At 39.7% G+C, this 14,608-nt stretch overlaps 1 protein-coding gene across 2 annotated transcripts in view; it reads right to left on the reverse strand.

Annotated features, from left to right (window-relative positions):
- Positions 1–5,025: 5,025 nt before the first annotated feature.
- The window catches only part of SLC38A9 (solute carrier family 38 member 9), a 138,805-nt gene continuing 129,222 nt past the window's right edge, over positions 5,026–14,608 (reverse strand). Inside the window, exon 18 of one of the 2 annotated variants that reach the window (XR_012330685.1) lies at positions 5,026–8,818. The gene's annotated coding sequence lies outside the window, so the exon portion shown is untranslated. Of the gene's footprint in view, positions 8,819–12,997 lie in introns of those variants that run through there. The other variant, XR_012330684.1, reaches the window with a different exon arrangement.

Here is a 14,608-nt window from a genome sequence, read left to right on the forward strand (position 1 = left end):
AATGCAAGATGTTATTAATAGGGGAAAAAAGGGAGGTGGGGTGAAGAGGAGAGAGCGTATATTAAACTGTCTGTACTATCTGTTCAGTTTATCTGTGAACCTACAATTCTAAGAAATAAAGTCTATTAGTTTTTTAAAACTTCAATGCCCTTAGGGTAATAAAACTATAAACTTTGTGATTCCTTTTTCTATCCAACAGAAATAATTTACAACTCTACTCTGCAAAAATCATTTACCACTTAATCTTCTACAAGTTTATGTCTAATTTCACAGAGTGTAGGCCCCAAGCAGTAATAAATAATAAGTTAAACAAAGGTGCATTTCTCTAGAGAATTATGTAGTTATGTGGGTAGGCCTGTTAGACAATGCCAGTGTGACACTGAAAGGACAGATATACAGTCATCTTTTTGCCTTATTTTTAAAGTTTTGAATATTTTTTCTTAACACTATAACATGTCCTATTTGCTAGAGGAAACAATTTTGCCACATTTTTGGTCAATCTTGCAAATAAATTTCCAAATTTTGAGCTAGCTAGTTGTACCAGTCAGGGTCCAATCAGGAGTCAGAAAGCAGAACAATTATTTTAACAGAGAGAATTTAATATAAAGAATTGTTGGGCTTCCCTGGTGGCGCAGTGGTTGAGAGTCCGCCTGCCGATGCAGGGGACACGGATTCGTGCCCCGGTCTGGGAAGATCCCACATGCCGCGGAACGGCTGGGCCTGTGAGCCATGGCCACTGAGCCAGCGCGTCCGGAGCCTGTGCTCCGCAACAGGAGAGGCCACAACAGTGAGAGGCCCACGTACCGCAAAAAAAAAAAAAAAAAAAAAAGAATTGTTTACCATGTGCTGGACAAAAAGAGAGCATTAAGATATCATAGAAGTAAGTAATTTCAGGAGGTGATTACCGTGTTTAGGACTGGAGGACCAAAAGGTTGAGGGCAGATTATTAAAATTTGGAACCATGGGGGTGGGGCCTGAAGATATAAGATGCCTCAGGAACTCAGAGGAGAGATCCAGAGGAGTCAGGACCCAGATCTCTGGGAGGGGTGTGGTTGGATGGCGTGGCATCACTGAGTGTTTGAAATGAGGCTGGTGCTTGGAATGCAGACAACTTGCAAACTGGAATCCACTAGAAGGAACTGCCACTGCCAGGGTGAAGAGCTGTTTCCAGGCTGATGCTGATAGGAACGACAAACAAATGGCAAGGAGCCAGTAACTTGTCCCCTTAGAGCTTTCTATTGGCAGAACCTACCAGGGAGCCAACTGGCTAAGGAGAATTGTGGTTTGTATCACAAACCAGTGAAGAGTAGGGTGAGTTTGAGGTTGAGACAATAGCTTAACAACCAGCACAATGCTCTAACTGGAACACTTGTAATTAATACGTTTGCTATTGTGGAAAAGCATCAGTTTTGGGATCAGATGGATCTGATTTTCAATCTTGCTAAAATGTCTACTAGAGTGTTACTCTGGGTAAATTCTGTATTATACTTAATGTCTCTAAGGCTTCATTTCCTCATATGCAAACAGGGACAAGAATACTTGTCATTGAGCATTAAATAAGATCACGTATGTACATTACCTAGCATGGTGGCAGAGTCAGGATTCAAACCCAGGCAACGGGGACTTCTGAGCCATTCTTAATCAGTATATATACTGGCTTTCCAATTTACATGGAGAACTAACTGGTAAGTCAACAAATAATACAGTTTGGGGGGTAGGAGGGAAGACTGTGTGTTACAAAGTACAACACAAGGAACCCTTGTGGTGATGGCACTGTCTGTATCTTGACTGTGTGGTGGATACACAAAACTACATAGATGATAACACTGTATAAATAAACACACACACACACACACACACACACACGCACACGAGTCCAAGTAGAACTGGATTGTATCAATGTCAGTATCCAGGTTGTTGTATTGTACTATAGTTTTAGAACATGTTACCACTGGGGGAAACTGGGCAAAGTGTACACAGGATCTCACTGTATTATTTCTTACAATTGCATGTGGATCTACAATTACCTCAATTAAATTTTCAATTAAAAATAATAACACAGCTTGTCATTGATGCTAAGACTACCTTCTATGATGCCCTGCAAGATAAGGAAAATATCAACTGGGGATATATTCATGTCATACTCAACATTTTAAACCATGTTTCTAAGGACGTAAGAATGAACAGTTTGAGGTTTTGATGCCAATGGATTTAACTTTATAATCATAGGGAAAAGCTATGAAAGGAAGTCAAAATGGAGTTGGTATTGCTAAGAGAGCACTCTTAAATGGAACTCTTAGGAAGTGTGACTTATGCAACATCTCAGCTTGGATGGAATCTGAACTTTTGACCTGATGAAGTTATCAAAAACACCGGCTAGAAACTCAAGATACTTATCAGACCCTTATCCTAAAATAACTCTTGACAGTCTATCTACTTATCAGACCCCTACCCTAAAACAACTAGTGATTCCTTAAGGACAAATATTTTCATGTCAAAGTTGATCATAATTCTCTCCAGGCAACTTTTAACAAACTTGTGGCTTTTAGTCTGTATAAGCCCTGACTCTTTCTCTTCCTCGGAACACTCCTTCGGAGTTACCCAAATCCGTGTCTCCCGAAATGCAATTCTTAAGACCCCAGATAAACTCTTTTCTTATTTGCAGCCTCCTGCATCATCATCATCATCATTATCATCATTTTTATTATTTGGTTGGCAAACTATATTACCTTCAAATGATATCTGGGCTCTATACAACTTAATAATCAGATATTTTGAAAGATTTGGTACAATATCCCAAAACATAAATGCAAAGCTTGAAGCAACACGAATTGTTTAGTCTCTGTCAAACAATTACTGAAAGTGAAACATAACTGAAATGTGCTCCAGATTACCAAAAAATGTTCTTTTTGGTCCAAATCATCCAGATACTTTACTTAAATTCTCTCCTGTGTTTGACACAGCCAGTAAACTAAGCTTGGCCATCATTTTGAATGTCAAGGTGAAGTGACATTTCAAAGAACTCCACTGGTCCCATATTAAGAAAGTTTTAAAAAGTATATGTCAAAAAGATTTTGCCAAACAGCAGAAGTAATAACTGAAATCTAGCTGGTTTCCTGCAGAGCTTTATCTTCTCTTTCTGTGGATGTGTTCTTATGCAAGTTGTGGGAATTTATTTGGTTTGGGGTGTTTTCCTGCTGTGTGACTGTGGTGGAAATAATAAGTTGTTCTGAATCAGTTGCCTCTTCTCTAAGGCTATCCTGTGATTAACAACATATCTGAACTCATTTCTTTGCTTATGTCAGGCTTACTGGCCCAAGAAATGATTGAAAAGAGTGATAAATATACAGGGCAGGGATTTCCCTGGTAGTGCAGTGGTTAGGAATCCACCTGCCAATGCAGGGGACACAGGTTCAAGCCCTGGTGTGGGACGATCCCACATGCCGCGGAGCAACTAAGCCCGTGTACCACAACTACTGAGCCTGTGCTCTAGAACCCGTGAGCCATAACTACTGAAGCCTGCGCACCTGGAGCCCGTGCTCAGCAAAAAGAGAATCCACCACAGTGAGAAGCCCGTACACCGCAACAAAGAGTAGCCCCAACTCATGGCAACTAGAGAAAGCCTGTGCACAGCAATGAAGACCCAACACAGACAAGTAAATAAATAAATTAATTAATTTTAAAAAATGTGCAGTGCAGGTTTTCATGGCCAGACAAAAACAGAATCATTCTGAGGATTTATTACTTATCTCTACTGTGGCAGATGCTGATGTATCTGTCTTTTCTTTAGGCTTGGAGCATCTCTCTCACCACTAAAACTGTCAAAAGCCAGAAGAGAGGAAGGAATGAAGATAAATCCTTTTCTTGGTGGCTTCATATCACAGTCCCATCTGTTTCCATAGCCAACTGGAAATTTATGATGAATCATGCTCTATGATGCCATATAATTCTACCTTTGAAATATAGTTACTTGCTCAGATTAAAATGTCTATTCCAAAATGGGGGGAAAAAAACCCACCAAATTCTTTTACTGGGTTTGTTGAATTAGCACCTTGCTTTGAACTCTAAACAATGGCATACTATTATTGTGCTCTGAACAGAGTGGTGTTCCACAAATTCTTGTTAATTATCCGAGATAAGAAGTGAGAAGAAAAAAATCCGCATGTGGAACTATCCCAGTTGGAATTTGATGAAGACATGTGTCTTAAACAGAATCCAACCCTCTTCTTGAAAATATGTTTCTACTATTGCTATCCTTTTAATTAAAAATATTCTGTCTGTCCAGTATGAGCTAAAATTTATATCTCAGAATTTCCCAAGATACCTTACAATTGTGGTACGAGGTCAAGCCACCAAGAAAAGACAATGGAGTGAATTGATGAACAGAGGAGGAAGTTGCATGCTTGTCTGGGCTTATTCCTCTCAGGCTCCCACGAACTATACCAAGGAGAGGCTGCCAGTGCAGTACAAAGGTCTGCCCTTTGCTCCAAATAACTGTACTATTCTGAGGCCATCAAGGCCTCCACAAGGCAATGAAGCCAGTGCATTTGTGAGCTGACCTCAGTCATAAACAATTTAAGATTCCAGCAAGGAAGTTTCTAGTGGATCCTGCTAAATCAGGATGAAATCAGTATTAGATTAATTCCTCTATAAAACTATATGTGCTGAGAGTGGGAAATAGTGGGAATTCTCAATGGCACTTCTAAGTCTGAATCCCACAGAGACAAACTAGTTTGGCCCTGATCCAAGCATGCAAATTTCTCTCTATTCCTAGTCAATTGTGTTACCAATGACAGTTGTTTAGAAGGGTGAGAGGAGGAAGAAATCTATGCATAACCATCACCCCTAGAAAACCAAGTATAAGCCCAGCAGCTGGTTTTTTTTTAACATCTTTATTGGCGTATAATTGCTTTACAATGGTGTGTTAGTTTCTGCTTTATAACAAAGTGAATCAGCTATACATATACATATATCCCCATATCTCCTCCCTCTTGCGTCTCCCTCCCACCCTCCTTATCCCACCCCTCTAGGTGGTCACAAAGCATCTAGCCGATCTCCCCGTGCTATGTGGCTGCTGCCCACTAGCTATCTGTTTTACATTTCGTAGTGTATATATGTCCATGCCACTCTCTCACTTGGTCCCAGCTTACCCTTCCCCCTCCCCATGTCCTCAAGTCCATTCTTTGCATCTGCATCTTTATTCCTGTCCTGCCCCTAGGTTCTTCAGAGCCATTTTTATTTTTAGATTCCATATATATGTGTTAGCGTATGGTATTTGTTTTACTCTTTCTTACTTCACTCTGTATGACAGACTCCAGGTCCATCCACCTCACTGCAAACAACTCAGTTTCGTTTCTTTTTATGGCTGAGTAATATTCCATTGTATATATGTGCCACATCTTTAACCATTCATCTGTCGACCAGCAGCTGTTTTTGTAGTCAAAAGACAGAATGTTAACTAATAATCAGAAAGTTAACACAAAATTATCTCAAATTAATCTTTCTTCTGCTATTGCAATCATAATATTCTGGGCCATGCCAGGATATAAGTTGGTAGGGGCAATTGTTGTTATGACTATTTTTCTAGTCAGCACATCTCCTGATGTCCCTATTTTTGTTAATGGTACCATCAGTTACCTATCATCCAGCCTTGAAACCTCAAAGACTCACCTTAAACTCTTCCATCAATTGCCACATATAATTAACCAATACAGTCAATCTATTATTTTTTTCTCCCCAGCCAAATGTCATACTCAGTATTGGGCTGGTCCTTCGTTTTGAAGAGCTTCTTTATCAGACTTACGCTCTTTTTAAAGTTTCATTACTTGACACTGTGGCAGAAAATTATGGAATCCAGGCTGTGGTCAGTTACTGATCCTCATCTAAGGATCTATACATTCTGGAATCTGGTGGGTTCTATATGATAAATGCTTCTGTATATGAAGCAATTTGATTTTTAGGTGAAAAGTACTGAAATGTGGAACATTTTGCCAAGAGGAATTTAGGAGACTGACTTGTACTTTGCTATTCAAAGTGCGGTCCACAGACTAGCGTTGTTTCATCTAGAGCTTGTTAGGAATGTAGACTCTTGAGTGCTACCCTGACCTCCTGATTAGAATCAGCATGTTAATAACAAGGTTCTCCTGAGGATATATGCACAGCAAAGTCTGGGAAGCTCTAGGACAATCCCTATCTTGCGATCCAGAATGACTGCAGGACAAGATGAAAAGAAAGGGGCAGTGTGAGTTAATAGAAATAATTCTGAAGTAGGAACCAGAAGTTGTGTGTTCCATGTTTACAAGTTGGGACCCCGGAAAAATCACTTAACCATCCTGGGCCTCACTTTCTGATATTTCAAGTGGGAATAATATCTCCTTACTGTTTCATGGGATGGCTGTGAGGTTTGCTAAAAAAATGTGAAAGTGATTTAAAAATCATGTAACGTTTACACGTATTTTAGAATCATTTTTTAAAATTGCTTTTCTCAGGATCACACAGCTGCTTTGTAGCAGGGCAGGGACCGCAACACTGCTCCCTGACTTCTAGTCCAGTCCACAGCGAGTGAGGCTCCGGTCACCACAGACTTTAGAAGGCCCTTGGCGTTGCAAGAAGCAGTGTTGGAACAATCTTTTAAGGAAAGAATTTGACAATTCATCTCAAGAGTGTTTCAATGTGTTAATACCCCACGACCCTGTAGTTTCTCTACTAGGAACCTAGCTTAAGGAAATAACTGAAAAGATATGAAGAGTTTTAAGTAATTATGTTCACTGCAGATTTACTTATTATAGAAAAAGAAACCCTGCAAATCTTAATGTCCAACAACAGGGAATGGTCAGATACGTTGTAAGACATCACAGGACAGTATATCATGCAGCTATTAAAATTTTTGTCTAAAAAGAGTTTTCAAGAACATGAGAAGATGTTTGATATAATATTAAGACAAAAAAAGAGGTAGATCATAAAGTTATGTAAGTATGATCTCAACTATGCTCAAAAAAATGTGTGTGGGGAAAAGGCTACAAGGAAACATAGGAAAATATCAACTGTGCTTGTTTCTGGGCAGCAGCATTCTTTGTTCTGACCTTCATTTTTTTAGAATGAGACTGAATGATTTTGATCAGTGTATGTGGGCATGCCTAAAATGGATTAGGAGAAGTGACAGTTTTTCTAACGATCTGTGCAATGGAAATGAAGTTGTGTTTGTTGGTTAGTAACTGTGGCTACTTTTTAAACAATTTTTTCTGTCTTTGTCTCTGTCTCTCTCTTTCTCTCTCAGCTTGAATAAAGCATATGTGCACAAGTTAAAAAAAAATTGAAGTGGTCCCAGCAGTATAGTTAGGGAAACTATATAGTAAATCTCCCTCCTACACCATTCTTCAGGCCAATTCCCCATCCCAGAAGCAATTACTGGTATCAGCTTCTGTTTCCTTCCAGAGGTAGAGTATACATTTCTCCCAAAAGGTAGTACACTATAGACTGCCCTGCACCTCTTGTTTCTTTCTTTGTAAACTTTTTCTTTTTAAAAAATTCAAACCTTCAGAAAAGTTGCAACACTAGTAAGATAAACTCTTGTATGCCTTTCACCTAGATTCATCAATGAATATTTTGCCACAATTGCATTCTCTTTATATCTATAGATAACTTTGATTATCATTATTATTGTTACTATTATTATTGCCGAACCATTTCAGAGTGAGTCACAGACATCTTCATCCCTAAATACTTGTTTGTGTATCTCCTAAGAACAAGGACATTCTTGTACCTAACCATGATACAATGAGCAACTTCAGGAAATTTAACTGTCCCAGTACTATCCTTGGTGACAACTTTTTTCTCTGCATATATTGAAGCATATTGTAAGCAGTTTGTAAAGCAACCTATTTCTTTTTTAACAGTAATATAGCATTCCACTGAACAGATGAAGCATCATTTACTTAACCAGTATCCTACTGATGAAATTTCAAGTTGTTTCCAATCTTCCCCTACTCCACACAATACACACGCTGCAAATTTCTTTGTACACCTATACAAGGAGGTGTGTATCTATCTGATAAGTTGCTTGAGATGAGATTGTTGTGTCAAAGATTATGTACATTTTGCTTTTTGATGGATGCTGCCAAAGCATAGCTTCAAAGAGGATGTACCACTTGACACTTCCACCAAAAATACGTGTGATTGCCAGTTGCCTTTCATCTAACCTAATGCTGTTTATTATCAAATCATTTGATCTTTGATAACGCATATGTGAAAAGTGAGCTTTAATTTGATTATTTTTCTTATTGTGAGGTAGAAAATATTTCATATATTTAAAATGTAATTGCATTTCCTTTTCTATGAATTGTCCTTTGTTATTATTTTTGGCTCTGTCTCAAACTCACACATAATCCCAAGTTGGGACTCCCAGGAAGCAGTGCTTTTCTAGAAAGCAGTTTTTTGGTTTTTTTTCCACGTTAAGTCTCAGGTATCTCCACAGCTTGAGACCCCAAATGTTTGGGGATCCTATTGTCCATTCTTAGCAAGCCCTTGGCCTATCAATTGTTCTTTAATAAGCATTGCTTTCACTGATGAACTGGGTATATTCTAGGCCTTTCATCATCGGTTCTCTGCTTTACTAGAGTCCAGATGGTACCAGGGGATGTATTGGGAAGCCATAGATGTCATCCAAGACAGGTCTAGGTCTAAGTTGTCCATGAGGTGAGAGAGCACCATCTGTGTTCTTCTGCAGACCCACACCCGTGATATGAGGTTTCTCAGAGGACAAACTGGTCTGCTTGATTTTGTTCTCTGCCTCCAGGCCTGTCCCTAACGTTTGTGGAACCTAGGGCAAGAATACAAATGAAGGACCGCATACAATGCACCTAATTATGAAAAATAATAAATCAAGCCAACATGCTGTACACAGCATATTTTAACCCGCTTCCTTTACAAATATACCTTCATAATGACCTGGAAGGCTGGCTTCAAGTTTGGCATTATCAGAGTTCTTCAGAGTTCCACACTGGAATGTGGAAAACCAGCTTTTCGTCTATTCTCCATTCCCTTTGCACCCCTTGCTCAACCCAGGTCCCACTCCTGGGATTCTTGCACACACATGTGTGGACACCCCAGTCACCCATACCTGCACTGATCAACACCCGTTGGTCACCTTTTGGGCTTGGAAAGTGCACACTACCAGCTCAGCGACCCTCTGGAGGTCACATTTCGGGAAGAAGGCTGTGCAAGAAGCAGGTGCAGGGGCCTGTTCTAGTTCCCAGACGCTTGGAGCATGATCTGGAAGAGGATGAGCTTGGCTCCTTGGATTTCTGGGCCTGTGGGGGAGATGGAGGCCAGAGGAGGACCACAGCTGGGCCCCCTAGATCCTGTAGCCCAGGAAAGGCCCCTTGACCAGGCCTAAGCCAGTGCCATCTGCCTCCTTGTCTACCTAGTACGTCATCACACAGTGTATTACTGAAGAACTCTCTGTGACTTGGCTTTTTGTATACTTTTGGAAAAAATTTTGACAGTTTGTTGAGTTTTCCTGGTGGCAAGCTTCTACAAGGACTTTGTCATCTTCAGGTTATCGCAGCAAGATATGTAAAAGTACAAAGTACTTTATGCTTACTTTCATGTGTATGTGTTTCAATAGCACATGTATTCATAGAGATATTTATTGCTGTTGTTGTTGTTCTAACTAAATATACATATTTCCTTTTTCTTACATAAAAGTAATATATGCTTAGAATAAACAATCCAGACATCGCTTGAAGGTAATAAGAAAAATGCAAAAAAACCCACCTATAATCTCACCATTTAGGAAGAACCACAATTTACATTTTGGTATAAAGACTTCTAAACATTTTTCTGTGGATACACACACACATGCTTTTTTATGCAAAGATGAGATTATTTTATTCATGCAGTTTTTTACCGTGCTTTTCCTTTTAACAATAGTTGACAGATAGCTTCGCATTTCAGTGAATTTAAATTTGCATCATCATTTGTAATGACTACAGAATATCTACTATATTTATTTGTTTATTTATTCAATAGTCATATATGTACAGTCACTGAGCTAGGGTCTTGAGATACAATCAAGTTTTTAAAAACACCAATTCCCATAATTCATTAAATTAACCCCCTATAGCTGGACAGTAAAGTTTTTCAATTTTGCTATTATAAAAAGAGTTATGATGAATATCCTGTACATAGATTTTTATGCCCTTGCCTGAATAGTTCCTTAGAATAAATTCCTAGAAGTGCTAATTGCTTGATCAAAAGTAAATATATTTTAAATATTGATAGAAATGCAGATCGACTTTCAGAGAAGTTGTTCCAACTGAAGTCTCATCAATAGCACTTACTGCTCCATATTCTTGCCAACACCAGGTGTTAGCAATTTTTTAAGTCTTTGCCAATCTAGTGGGTAATAATTAAAATAAACGTTATCTCTTTTTCTCTTTCTCTTTTGTAAACTGACAGTTCATATCTTTTACCTTGGGATGCTCATCTTTTTCTTAGTGAAGGTAAAAGTAATTATGTACATTAAGGAAATTGTCACATATTTTACAAATACTTGCTAATTTTTTGTTTGTCTTTGGACATGGTTGTGGTGTTTTAGACACATTGAAGTTATTTTTCCCCAAATAGAACTGCCCATACATTTTTTTTTAACATCTTTATTGGAATATAATTGCTTTTCAATGCTGTGTTAGTTTCTGCTGAATGACAAAGTGAATCAGCTATACATATACATACATCCCCATATCTCCTCCCTCTTGCATCTTCCTCCCACCGTCCATATCCCACCCCTCTAGGTGGACACAAAGCACTGAGCTGATTTCCCTGTGCTATGCAGCTGCTTCCCACTAGCTATCTATTTTACATTTGGTAGTGTATATATGTCCATGCCACTCTCTCACTTCATCCCAGCTTACCCTTCCCCCTCCCCGTGTCCTCAAGTCCATTCTCTGTGTCTGCGTCTTTATTCCTGTCCTGCCCCTAGGTTCTTCAGCACCATTTTTTTTTTTTTTTTAGATTCCATATATATGTGTTAGCATACAGTATTTGTTTTTCTCTTTCTGACTTACTTACTTCACTTTGTATGACAGACTCTAGGTCCATCCACCTCACTACAAATAACTCAATTTCGTATCTTTTTATGGTTGAGTAATACTCCATTGTATATATGTGCCACATCTTCTTTATCCATTCATCTGTTGATGGACACTTAGGTTGCTTCCATGCCTTGGCTGTTGTAAATAGAGCTGCAATGAACAATGTGGTACATGACTCTTTTTGAATTATGGTTTTCTCAGGGTACATGCCCAGTAGTGGGATTGCTGGATCATATGGTAGTTCCATTTTTAGTTTTTAAGGAACCTCCATACTGTTCTCCATAGTGGCTGTATCAATTTACATTCCCACCAACAGTGCAAGAGGGTTCCCTTTTCTCCACACCCTCTCCAGCATTCATTGTTTGTAGATTTTTTGATGATGGCCATTCTGACTGTTGTGTGGTGATATCTCATTGTAGTTTTGATTTGCATTTCTCTAATGATTAGTGATGTTGAGCATCCTTTCATGTGTTTGTTGGCAATCTGTGTATCTTCTTTGGAAACATGTCTATTTAGGTCTTCTGCCCATTTGGGTTGTTTGTTTATTTGATATTGAGCTACATGAGCTGCTTATATATTTTGGAGATTAATCCTTTATCAGTTGCTTCATTTGCAAATATTTTCTCCCATTCTGAGGGTTGTCTTCATCTTATTTATGGTTTCCTTTGCTGTGCAAAAGCTTTTAAGTTTCATTAGGTCCCATTTGTTTATTTTTATTTTTGTTTCCATTTCTCTAGGAAGTGGGTCAAAAAGGGTCTTGTTGTGATTTATTTCATAGAGTGTTCTGCCTATGTTTTCCTCTAAGAGTTTTATAGTGTCTGGCCTTACATTTAGGTCTTTAATCCATTTTGAGTTTATTTTTGTGTATGGTGTCAGGAAGTGTTCTTCTTTCATTCTTTTACATGTAGTTGTCCAGTTTTCCCAGCATCACTTATTGAAGAGGCTGCCTTTTCTCCATTGTATATTCTTGCCTCCTTTATCAAAGATAAGGTGACCATATGTGAGTGGGTTTATCTCTGGAGAACTGCCCATAAATTTTAATAGTGATTGATGATTAATAAGCTTATTGAGTTGAAAGAGTTTGAAGTGATCAGGATCTTTGTATGTAGAGACACCAGTATGAGTGTTCAGATCTCCTGTTGAATTCTTGGCAGAGTGAATTGAAGCCCTTGGAAACATGCAAGAGGAACAGTAGAATTACCTAAAATTCTGTTCCTTTGCATGGGGCAGTAGTAGTTTGTGTTGAGAGGAAAATGCAAGCTAAGTGATTTAAAGAAAGGGAGTGGGGAAAGAGGAAACAACCAGCTTGGCTGTAAGCGGTCTCAGGAGGAAGATGGGGCAGAGAGAGACAGAAAGAGATGTAGTACCTGTGGTGGAGAGTGGAAATCTGAGGAAAGAGAAGGAGGTTTACAGATAATTTTTAGGAAGTTTGTAGGTATGATAGACAGTTCTCACAAAACCTGTGGAACAGAAACCACATTACTCATCCTACTTTGAAGTTGGGCTTGGATATATTTTTGGATACAAGAGTGGGAGATGAACCCCAAGGCAGCTGCTGGTGAATGCATTGCCAGCCCAAGGCACCCAACTGTGTTTAAGGTCCCCAGTGTGGTCACACTGAGGTTGACTCCCCAGTCCTCCATCCATCGTCACATAATTAATCCAAGCTGCTCATGGTAACTGCTCCCTCACCAGGACTCTGTTCAGGAACTTGTGCCAATGAGATGTCAGGGAATCCTTGCTGGGGCTTTCAGAAAACAGAAGTGAGTGTTTCTCCTGTTGAAAAATAACAGGGAAACATGTTGTCCCAGGTTGTGTGGCCTCAAGGGGAACTTGCCTTAGAGAGAAGCTGAACAGGTAATTAGCAGAGAGACAGACAGAAAGAACTTGGGTCCCTAGTGACATTGTTTTTGTTGTTGTTTTTTATTTTACTTTATTTTTGGCTGCGTCAGGTCTTAGCTGCAGGATCTTCATTGCAGCGCGCGGGCTCTTCCGTTGTGGTGCGTGGCCTTCTCTGTAGTTGTGGTGCATGGGCTCCAGAGCACCTGGGCTCTGTAGTTTGCAGCACATGGGCTCTCTAGTTGAGGCGTGCGGGCTCAGTAGTTGTGGCATGCAGGCTCAGTTGTCCCTCAGCATGTGGGATCCTAGCTCCCTGACCAGGGATCAAACCCCCGCACTGGAAGGCAGACTCTTAGCCACTGGACCCCCAGGGAAGTCCCCTAATGACATTGTTAAGCCACTGAATCCACCAACCCTGAAGTCTACCCACCCTGTCATATGAGATAATAAATGTCCTTAATCTTTAAACCTGTGGGAGTCAGCCTCTGTTACTTGCAGCTGAAAACATTCTAACGGACTGACACACAGAGTAAAGTGTGAACAAGCTGGAACCCTGGCAAAGTGCTGAATTCCTAAATGTAATAGTCTGGACTCAGTGCAGACCAAATGTTTAGATTGGACCTGAACTGCTTTCAGTTCCCAGAACATGCTGTGTTCTCTCCCACCTCAGGGTCCTTGCATACGCCATTTCCTCTTTCTCCTCAGTCTGCTCTTTGTGTCCCTGACTCTGGCTCGACTTCAGGCCTCTAGTAGGAAGCAAGGGGTCCGGAAAGATTTCCCTGGCCCGTCATGTCTGAGTGGGTGTTCCTTCCACATGGTCCCACAGAGCCGTGTGCTGTACTGAATTGCCCTGTGAAGGCAGGAATATATCTGTGTTGGTCACAGTTTGGATGAACCTTGAAGACATTAGCTAAGTAGAAGAAGGCAGACACAAAAGGCCACCTATATGATTTTATTTATATAAAATCTCCAGAACAAGCAAAGCCATAGAGGCAGAAAGGAGATTTGTAGTTGCCAGGGGCTGGGGGGTAGGGAAAGGGGGAGGGACTGCCAATTGGTATGAGGTTTCTTTATGGGGTGATGAGAATGTTCTGGAATTAGAGAGTGGTTATGGTTGCAGATATCTGTGAATATACTAAAAACCATTGAATTGTATACTTTAAAAGTGGGGGGGAGGCTATGCTATGTGAATTGCATCTCAATTTAAAAAAACAAAAAACCTCCACCGTTTTCCTGTTTTAGCTGATGAAACCAGCTAAAAGAAATTGAAAAATATCAATATATACTCATTTATTTAGTGAACTACATAGATGCACAATAAAAAATGTCATCCTAATTGTAGCATATGTCAGGGCTTCATTCCTTTATGTGTCTGAATAATATTCCATTGCACGCATATATCACATTTTATTTGTCCATTCATCAGCTGATGGATATTCGTGTTGTTTCCACTTCGGGGCTATGATAGATAATGATGCTATGAACATTAGTATACAAGTTGTTACGTGAACTTATGTTTTCAATTCTCACAGGTATATACCTAGGAGTGGAATTGTTGGGTCATACGGTAACTCCATGTTCAACTTCTTTGAGGAACTGCAGGACTGATTTCCAAAGTGGCTGCATTGTTTTACATTCCCACCAGCAATGTGTGAGGGTTCCAACTGCTCCACATC

This window comes from Tursiops truncatus, chromosome 3, assembly GCF_011762595.2.
Source record: "Tursiops truncatus isolate mTurTru1 chromosome 3, mTurTru1.mat.Y, whole genome shotgun sequence".
Taxonomy (NCBI): domain Eukaryota; kingdom Metazoa; phylum Chordata; class Mammalia; order Artiodactyla; family Delphinidae; genus Tursiops; species Tursiops truncatus.